Source organism: Hippoglossus stenolepis, chromosome 19 (genome assembly GCF_022539355.2).
Source record: "Hippoglossus stenolepis isolate QCI-W04-F060 chromosome 19, HSTE1.2, whole genome shotgun sequence".
NCBI classification, from domain to species: domain Eukaryota; kingdom Metazoa; phylum Chordata; class Actinopteri; order Pleuronectiformes; family Pleuronectidae; genus Hippoglossus; species Hippoglossus stenolepis.
In genome coordinates, this window is record NC_061501.1 from 20,618,773 (window position 1) to 20,628,042 (window position 9,270).

Here is a 9,270-nt window from a genome sequence, read left to right on the forward strand (position 1 = left end):
TAGTGAGGAGAACCAGTGGTTACTGCACCTCCTTAAAGATGAGAGGAGGAGAGAGGAGGAGAAAGATGAGAGGAGGAGAAATTAAGTTTTATATGAAGGTGTAGTGAAGAGAACCATGTTCTTCCATGTTTCACTTTCATCCAGTGACTGAAGATAGAAATTATTTTCCTCCTCCTCCTCCTCCTCCTCTCCTCCTCCTCCTCCTCCTCTCCTCCGTGCTCCCTCTCTCTGAGGTAATAAAGTGTTTCCTCTGGCTGCAGGTGGAGTTTGATTTAGGGGACTTGCAGGAAAGAGACGGAGGAGCTGCACTCGTTTTTATTATCTCCTCTCTTCCTCCTCCATGAGGAGTGAATGAAAAGATTTAAAGAAGGAGACATACAAAGAGAGTGGGAGGAAGGAGGTGAAGAGAAGGAGAGTGGGGAGTAGGGCAAATCTTTGTCTTTCTTTATCTGAATCATTCGTTCGTAACGAGGTGACGACAGAACAGGTTTGAATGATGGAAGAAAAAGAGGAGCAGGAAAAAGGGAGAGAAGAGAAGAGAGGAAAGGAGGAGAAAGGACAGAAGAGGAGAAAGATGAGAGGACAAAAGAGAGGAGGAAAAAGATGTGAGGAGGAGAGAGGACAAAAGAGAGGAGGAGAAAGACGAGAGAAAGAGAGGAAAAAGATGAGAGGAAGAGAGGAGGCGAGAGATGAGAGGAGGAGAAAGACGAGAGGAGAAGAAAGATGAGAGGAGGAGAGAGGATATATGAGAGGAGGAGAAAGACGAGAGGAGAAGAAAGATGAGAGGAGGAGAAAGATAAGAAGAGTAGAAAGATGAGAGAAGAAGAGAAAGATGACAGGAGGAGAAAGGAGGAGAAAGATGAGAGAGCCTCCTACTGTCCTTCCCTCACGTCTGGTCTTGTTCCCTCATCTTTCAAATCAGCTGCAATAACTCCTGTATATAAATACACATATATATATATATATATATATTATTTCTATCTTTTCTGTCCAAAATCCTTGAAGAAACAGTTACATCTCAGCTGCTCACTATCTGACAAGAACCTTTTTGAATAATTCTGGTTTCCCTCCATAGAACAGAACAATCACCTCCTCATGGCAGCTGACTCCTCCTTCATCTGAGAGCAGACACCACCTCTCATAATATTCTCCCTGAGCCTCCATCACTTAAAACCCTTCGACTGGCTCAGTTCATCCAACTCAAATCTTTTAAATCCCAGCCATCTCCAGTCACTACTGGTGTTCCTCATGGTTCTGTCCTTGGCCCCATTCTGTTTATCATCTGTTTCCTTTTGACCATATCTTCCATAAATTTAGCATCAATTTCCATTGCTATGCGGATGACACCCAGCTCTATCTGTGCACCAAACCTCCCTCCCTCCTCCCGCCTACCTCCCTCTCTGATTGCCAACAGGAAATCATCTCCTGCTTCTCCTCCAACTTTGTGAAACTTAACAGTGATAAAACCGAGGTTCTTCTTGTAGGCACCAATCCACCTTATACCGCTTGACCACCATGGCATAGAGCCTTCAGCCACTCTGCTCCCCTCCTCTGTAATCCCCCCCCCAGACATCCATAACATTGACTCTCTCTACATTTCCCAATAAACTGGTACATTCAGTCTGATTGTTTACATTTGGTCAAACTACATAATGTTTTATTCACTGTTCATTTTAGTGATCTTCTGATACACTGGTTTTATCTTGGAAGTGAATGGTGTTGAGGAACTTTTGACCATCCTCACACATTACAGTATATGCCACTATATATTATGTATATTGTATATTACATTATACCTGTACAGGAGAATAGTGCCTGTCTAGTTCCTCAGATACTCCCTTCTCTCTCTAAGCAGAACCAAGATCAAGTTATTAAAAAAATTCATATCTCACAAACCGACAACAGTTCATCAGTATTAACAACTGCACCTCCTCCACCGCTCCTCTGTCCCAGGGTGTCCCCCAGGGTTCAGTGCTTGGTCCTCTCCTGTTCATCCTCTACTTACTCCCTCTAGGTAACACCATACGTCAACATGGTCTCCTCTTTCATTGCTACGCCGATGATGTCCAGCTCTACATCTCCACTAAATCCATCACCACTGCAACTCACTTCACCCTGACAAACTCCCTCACTAAAACCAGTCACAACTTCTGCCTCACCATCGACAACTCCACTCTCTCTCCCTCCCCACACATCCGTAACCTCGGAGTATTGTTTGACAGCAGCCTCTCCTTTGAACACCACATTAACCAAATCACCAGAACTGCCTTTTTCCACCTTAAAATCAAAGCCCGTCTCCGCCCTCCACCCTCCTCCTCTGCTGCTGAAACTCTGATCCACGCTTTCATCACCTCCAGAATTTACTATTGCAACTGTATTCTCTAAGGCACATCATCCAAAATACTGAATAAACTACAGCAAATCCAGAACTCTGCTGCTCGCCTGCTCACCCACTCCCGCTCCCGTGACCACATCACCCCTGTTCTCCAGAATCTCCACTGGCTCCATGTCCCACAACGCATCGAATACAAAGTCCTTCTCCTCACCCACAGAGCCCTCCATAACCAGGCCCCCTCCTACCTCACCGACTTCCTCCATCACCACACTCCATCCCGTCGGCTCCGCTCCTCCGACGCCAATACTCCCTCCCATCCACTCAGAACCAAGCACCGGACCTGGGGCGACAGAGCCCCCTCCCTCTGGAACTCTCTTCCCAAACACATCCGTGACTGCACCGACATTACCATGTTCTAAACTCTGAGCAAAACTCACCTTTTTAGAATTGCTTTTAATGTGAATGTATGATATGTGCTCTGTTTATATTGTGCTACTTTTTATGCTAAACTTTTAATGTTGTAAAGTGTCTTTGAGTATCATTAAAAGCGCTCTATAAATAAAATATATTATTATTATTATTTTTATAGATAAAGGACCAACAGGACATTGTAGTGTCTTCACTCAGGGACGTTCAGATCTAACTCAGAGGCTCCAGACAGAGACACCGACTCTTTGTGTGTTTCACCAGACGTGAGGACACAATGTGATTCATGAACACACACTTTACACTGAACTGTCCAATAGGATGCAAACACCTCCATGTAACAGAGGGAGGGACCTTCATGGGTGACGCAGGGTGAGGGAGATATACTGGGAGGCTGTGGGAGACATCTTCAGACTTGGTGGAGACAGTTGCTCGTGTTGCTCTGTTAATGTTTGTATGTTGTTTCACCTCCTGGTCTCCTTGATGCATCAAGTCTACATTCAAACCTTCTGCTGCTGCCTGAGTTCTCCTTTCACCAGCTGCCAGGAAAAAACAGAGAGACCGACAGAGAGTGAGACAGATAGAGACAGAGACAGATAGAGAGAGAGAAACAGGAGGATAAAAGAAAGACATGAAGACATTGATTGAGAAGAAAAAGAAGAGAAAGCCTCAGACCTGATTGTTATTTTCACCTCAGATGATGTTTGACGTCATTATTGTAAAATCATCATTAGTTGTGAAAAGTTCTGGACAATATTTACATATGATATTTTCTAATTATCTTTAAATGTCAACCAACAAGTTATGTTATTGGTTTGATAAAAAGTTAACGTAACTGGTGAAGAACTGATTTCTTCTCCTGCAGGTGATCTCGGGCTCGGACAGTTTTTTTATGACCCTGACGAGGACACACTCTGTTTTCTCACATCACAGAGATCCTCCTCCCACCAGAGACTCGCTCTGCAATCAGCTCCACATTTACATTCAGATGAGGCGGCGCGGGCCGATGGAATGTAAATTTACCCAGAGATCAGCTGGGGACTCGTACAGATTGAAGAGGGAGGTGATATCGCAGCCTCACACTTGTCCTCACATGACATTTAAAAGCAGAATCACCAGGGTTTAATTAGAGAAGAGTTCGCAGGGTGAACAGCACCTCGGTTTGAAAGTCTGTGAGGAGTCTGAATCTGCCTGCTCTCACAGGAAATACACACTTATACCAAATTAGCAGTCGTATTTCATCTCGTACAGTTGTTGTTGTTGTTGTTGTTGTTGTTCAGCTGCTCCCATGAGGGGGCGCCACAGTGGATCACCAGCCACACGTTTGAGATTCCGTAAAGTTTTTTCATGGCAGATAGGATTGGAAGAGACGATGATTAAAGTGGGTTGGTTCTTCTGTTTTGGTCGAGAGTGAGACATCTTGATATCCGTGGTCCTAAGAGGATGACTCTTGGTGATTTTGGTGACCTCTTGACCTTTACTCTAGCTCTTGGATAGAGTAAAGTGCAAGTTGTGAGTTCTGCTATGTTTCTTAATCTTTGTTTTAAATGACAACACAAACCTGCTCGCTGGTCGTGTGTTCTGTGGCGGTGTCGCTGGCCCTGGCTATGACCTGGTGGCTCAAAACAAACCGTGAGAAGCAGATGAGCCTGCCTGAACCGGCGGTCATCTCAGGTCGCGTGCTCATCATGGAGAAAGGTTCATTGAGATTCAGAGGAGAGACTCGCCCCAACATGACTCCTCTCTGCGGACGGCCATCTTCACCCTCAGAGTCTTCTTCACCTGCGGCGCACACACAGGGCGGCTGTGGCTGAGGGGTAGAGCGGTCGTCCTCCAACCTGAAGGTCGGCAGTTCGATCCCCAGTCTTCCCCATCTGCATGCCGAAGTGTCCTTGGGCAAGATGCTGAACCCTGAATTGCCCCTCATAGAACAACAAAGTGCTGCTAATAGATGCACTGTATGAATCTATGTGTGTGATTGGGTGAATGTAAAACTGTACTGTAAAGAGCTTTGAGTGGTCATCAAGACTAGAAAAGCGCTATATAAATACAAAACCATTTTACACAGTCATGACGGCCGTACTCCACCAGGAGCAGCTTCACCGACTTTATCACCTTGTGGTTTGTTTCAGAGATCAAAGTGTTTTAAATGTCTTCAATTGATCAATTATCACTACATCAAAGCTTTGCTGCTCAATTCAGATTCTTTATAGATCCGATTTTTTTAAGTAGCTGTTCACATTAATATAAAATGTGGCCAGGATCAGACTCCAGTGTGAAGTGGTCCTGATGTGATCTGCACGTAGAAGAAGAACAAGACGTCTCACGCTGTGTGAGAAGAAGTGGCTGATAAACATGGAGGCCACAGATGTGAGCATGTACGGTTTCATTTTCTCTTGATGCTTTCAAACACAGAAGGTTACGACTCCTCAAGCTTTGCTTGTACAGGCGTTTGTCCACTAACGTCCGTCACAGCTGTCCTCCATGTTTGTGTCGACTCCCACACCTTCGCCTGCGTGACGTCTGATTCAGAGTCACATGTGAAAGTGGTTTGTGCTGTTCACACTAAACAATCAGATCTGGACACATAGAGGAAGAATCTGATTCGAGTCACTCGAGCCGCTGTGTGAACGCAGTGTGAGATTCATTCCTCATTAAAAATTCCACATTTTCAAACCTCAAGTGTGAGTACGAGAGGATTTTAACATTTATTTCATATCTCGGAGTGATTCAGGGATAATTTAAAACGTTTTATACAGAGTTATTGATCAGTTTTTCATATAGAATCCATGGAATGATTTCTGATCAACTTTAAGAATTCATCTAAACTTTTTTCTGATTTAAAAGGTGGAGTTAACCATTTTGACGTCATCTTATCACGATGTTTCAGCTCCTCAGAAAAGCACGTCCAGTAATTGCTACGATTTTTAAACCTGTCAAAGTTTGTGTTGGATGCACAGACTACACATAAAGATGGACGACATGACAGTGAAGCCAAACCTCTCAATCGGCCCCTGGTAGCTGGCTGGCTACATCCATGCTAACAAGCTAGCCCTGGTCATCGGTTTATCTGTGTGTTCAAGTTGTGCTCAGAAGCTCCGATATCCCAGAGTTCCAAAATGTGTTGTCGTTAATCAGACTTCGATTTGTTCACGTGCTTTGAAGTCGGAATGTGGAAAAAACATGGAATACAACACGTGTTGTATTTACCGACGTAGATGAATTTGACACCTTTTTCTAATATTTGCATGATAACAAAGAGGCATATGAATAATGTTTTACATGTATACATGTGAATCATACAAACACCGGGACTGGATCAAATATTTGAAGAGATGAATAAACTGAATGCAGCTGATGACATGTAACATTTGACTAGTTCACATTAAAAGCTTCTAGTTGAAAATGATTGTAAAATGATCTGAACTTGTTTATAAGTGACGACGTCAGTAACTCGAGTTGTTCCAACTAAAGATGGTGGTCACGTGAATTCTCTGATGAATCTGACCCCAGGAGAAAATATGATCATTCAACAGTGTGGGAACTTTATGTTGTCGTCATGTACGACACCTGCTGACCAATCAGATCTTCAACAGCGTTCGCAAAAGTTTGTTGTCAGATCACCTGTTCATCTCTCTGGTCGTTTGTTTTGTTTTCCAGTCGAGGCGGTGACACCTCTGCCGAGGCGGAGCTACGTGACCTGAGCAGCTGTGACCCCGCCCGCCTGCCCACCCCCACACTCCTTCATTAAGGCTGCTGATCCGCTTCGACGAATTCACATCGACTCCACGGGAGGATGCAGCCTCCGCAGGGTCACACCAGGACACACACACACACACACACACACACACACACACACACACACACACACACACACACACACACACACACACACACACTCTGGGTGAATGTTTGAAGTGGCTGGAGGTGTTTAATTTCATTTCTCATTCAGTCCCTGTATTTCTGAAGGAGGCCTGCTCTGCTATGCATGAGGGACATTTACATTTAACAGCTATTCGACCTACATACAAAATGACTGGGGAGAGAAAGAGAGAGGGAGGAGATGAATGTAAAAAAGGGGAGATAGTGAGAGGTGCTGGAAGGAGGTGAGGGAAGAAAAGAAGAAATGAGAGAAGTGGAATAGAAGAGTGATGGAGTGAGAGCTCTGTAGAGCGACTTGCTGTAGGCTGAATATGAATATGAAGCCATGATGATAAAACATCACACTGAACTGAGATGAACTGAAGCCATGAAGAAACAGTGTTAACCCTTCTCTCTCTCGTTTGATATGTAATATGAAGCATAAATATTTCCTCACATTTTCTGGGATCATGGATTTTAATTTTGCAAAGATGCCCTGACCTGATTTCTCCCCTAAAATTCCAACATGACACCAGGAGAAAGTCAACAAGGATTTCAACTGGCTGATTGATGAGTTCACTCGACTTTTCATATCGCTCCCACAAAATCTATCATCACTACCTCAACAGTTTGTCTCTAAATGAAAATCTGCCACTGTCTCAATATGGACACGTGAGTCAGTCAAATCGAATACGTCTCTATTAGAGTTTGTTGTGGTTAGAATTAAAAAGAACATGTCTCTGTCCAGCAGGGATCAGGTGAGGTTCCTCAGGAAGCAGAGGTTCTCCGTCACTGAGCAGGAGAACACAGCCATCCCTCTACTCAGCTTGTCTGCTCGGTGCTGTAAAGTCTCCACAGGTCAACGCTCTCACACCAACTCCTCTCTGCCTGGTCGAGGTAAAAGCATATAAAACGCAAACTGCAGAAGCATGACGTCCCAAAACATTCAATCCATCTACATAATGCATTACTGCTTTTTCTGACGGCGGTCGGAAGCATGTTTAAATCAAGCTGTATGGAGCAGAGAGGCCTTTAGAGCCGCGGGTTTGACTCAAAAAGCTGCTTCAGTTACATTATGCATCACTGTAAAAGCTACTGGACCATTTCTGACAAGTTTTCGGAGGATGAACCGAGGACACGCTGGCTGAACCGAAATACTTTATTTAATGGTACGTCATCTTAGATCACGCTAACATCTGATTATACACGGACAACTTTTAAAGAAGTGAACAGGTAAACAATGTGGAGGAAGTAAGGAAGTAAGGAAGTAACAGGTGGGATCACAGTTTGTTCCCAGGTTCTTAAAAGTTTCTGAGCCCCACATTTACGTCCTGAGCTTTGATGTGACAGATATTTTCTGAGTGACGATACCGACATTTTTCCACTGCACACATCTGTCATCAGCAAAATCAAGTAATAACCTTGTGTGAGGGACAGTGACACAGACTCAGCTGCTATCGTCTGATATCATCGGGCTCGGGTTCAGACACTCAAACAGGATACTTGTCGTGTTCGGGTCGAGCTCAGTTTCTTTTCTCTCAGGCTCATTTCATTGGCTCATGAATAGTGATTTCATTTCATGTTTTCCATTCACGTGTTATCAGAAAAACGACGGGTAAAACGTTGTCCGGAGGTCGACTGATAAATCTGAGATGATTCAAGAAAACGAATTATATTTCGGTGACAAAAAATGATGCAGTATTTTCTGTACTGGGCACTTGTGTCTCCTTCAGGTTCCTGTGATGACGAGAGCTTGGTGGGTTCTTGCTGATATCTACCCCGTGAAGTCACAAAGACTAAACTTTGACCTCCTCCATCAAGCGTGTGAATAAACTTTACACTGAGAACAACTTTGTGGTCATTGCACTTTAACACTGAGAGCTGGGCTCAAACACAGCTGGTCTGCAGTGTTGGTGACAAGACGCACAAAAGACTCAGATTACACCAACAAATGCTTTGTTAATTTGCAGCGTTGATATAAAAGAAATATAGCATGTGTTTAAATCTCAGTGTGGTCGAGGCGTCCATCAATAGGAATATCGACTGTTGCCTTGGTGTATGTAGAGACAATGTGAATGGACGCGGACATCATCATGTGACAGGATCTAAGACACACTGTCCAAACAGTCTTTATTCGATAGAGTTTACTAAAGGACTCATTTCAATCTTTTAGCTGCAGCTTGGCTCCTCTGTTGGTCGGTGACTATCAGCTGACTAGTTACGTCTCATCCAATTCATCCAGATGTGCAGGGTGGTCAAACTAATAAAATACAACACTCATTTCCTTGTAAATGTCTCTGACTCAACTCCCGACAAGTCTAAAGTGTAGGAAAGAGATGCTGTGGTGCATCATGGGAGAAACCGAGGCTGGAAACAGGTTTGTTTTCCACAGAGAGAAACCACATCAGGTACGACTGCAAACTACAGAGATATTTATTTCTTTATATATAAAGACATGACTGGCCGATGCTGTGAAGACATCACTAAGTTGCATTTAAGGTTTTATGAGTTTGTTAATTTCTATTATGATTGAAACAGACCAATCAGACCTGATTCGCTCTCCACTGTGTGTGTGATGTTTATGTTACTGCAGCAGTAATGAGTGTGTGTTCATGTGTGTGTTGTGGTGACGCAGCCCACCTCAAACA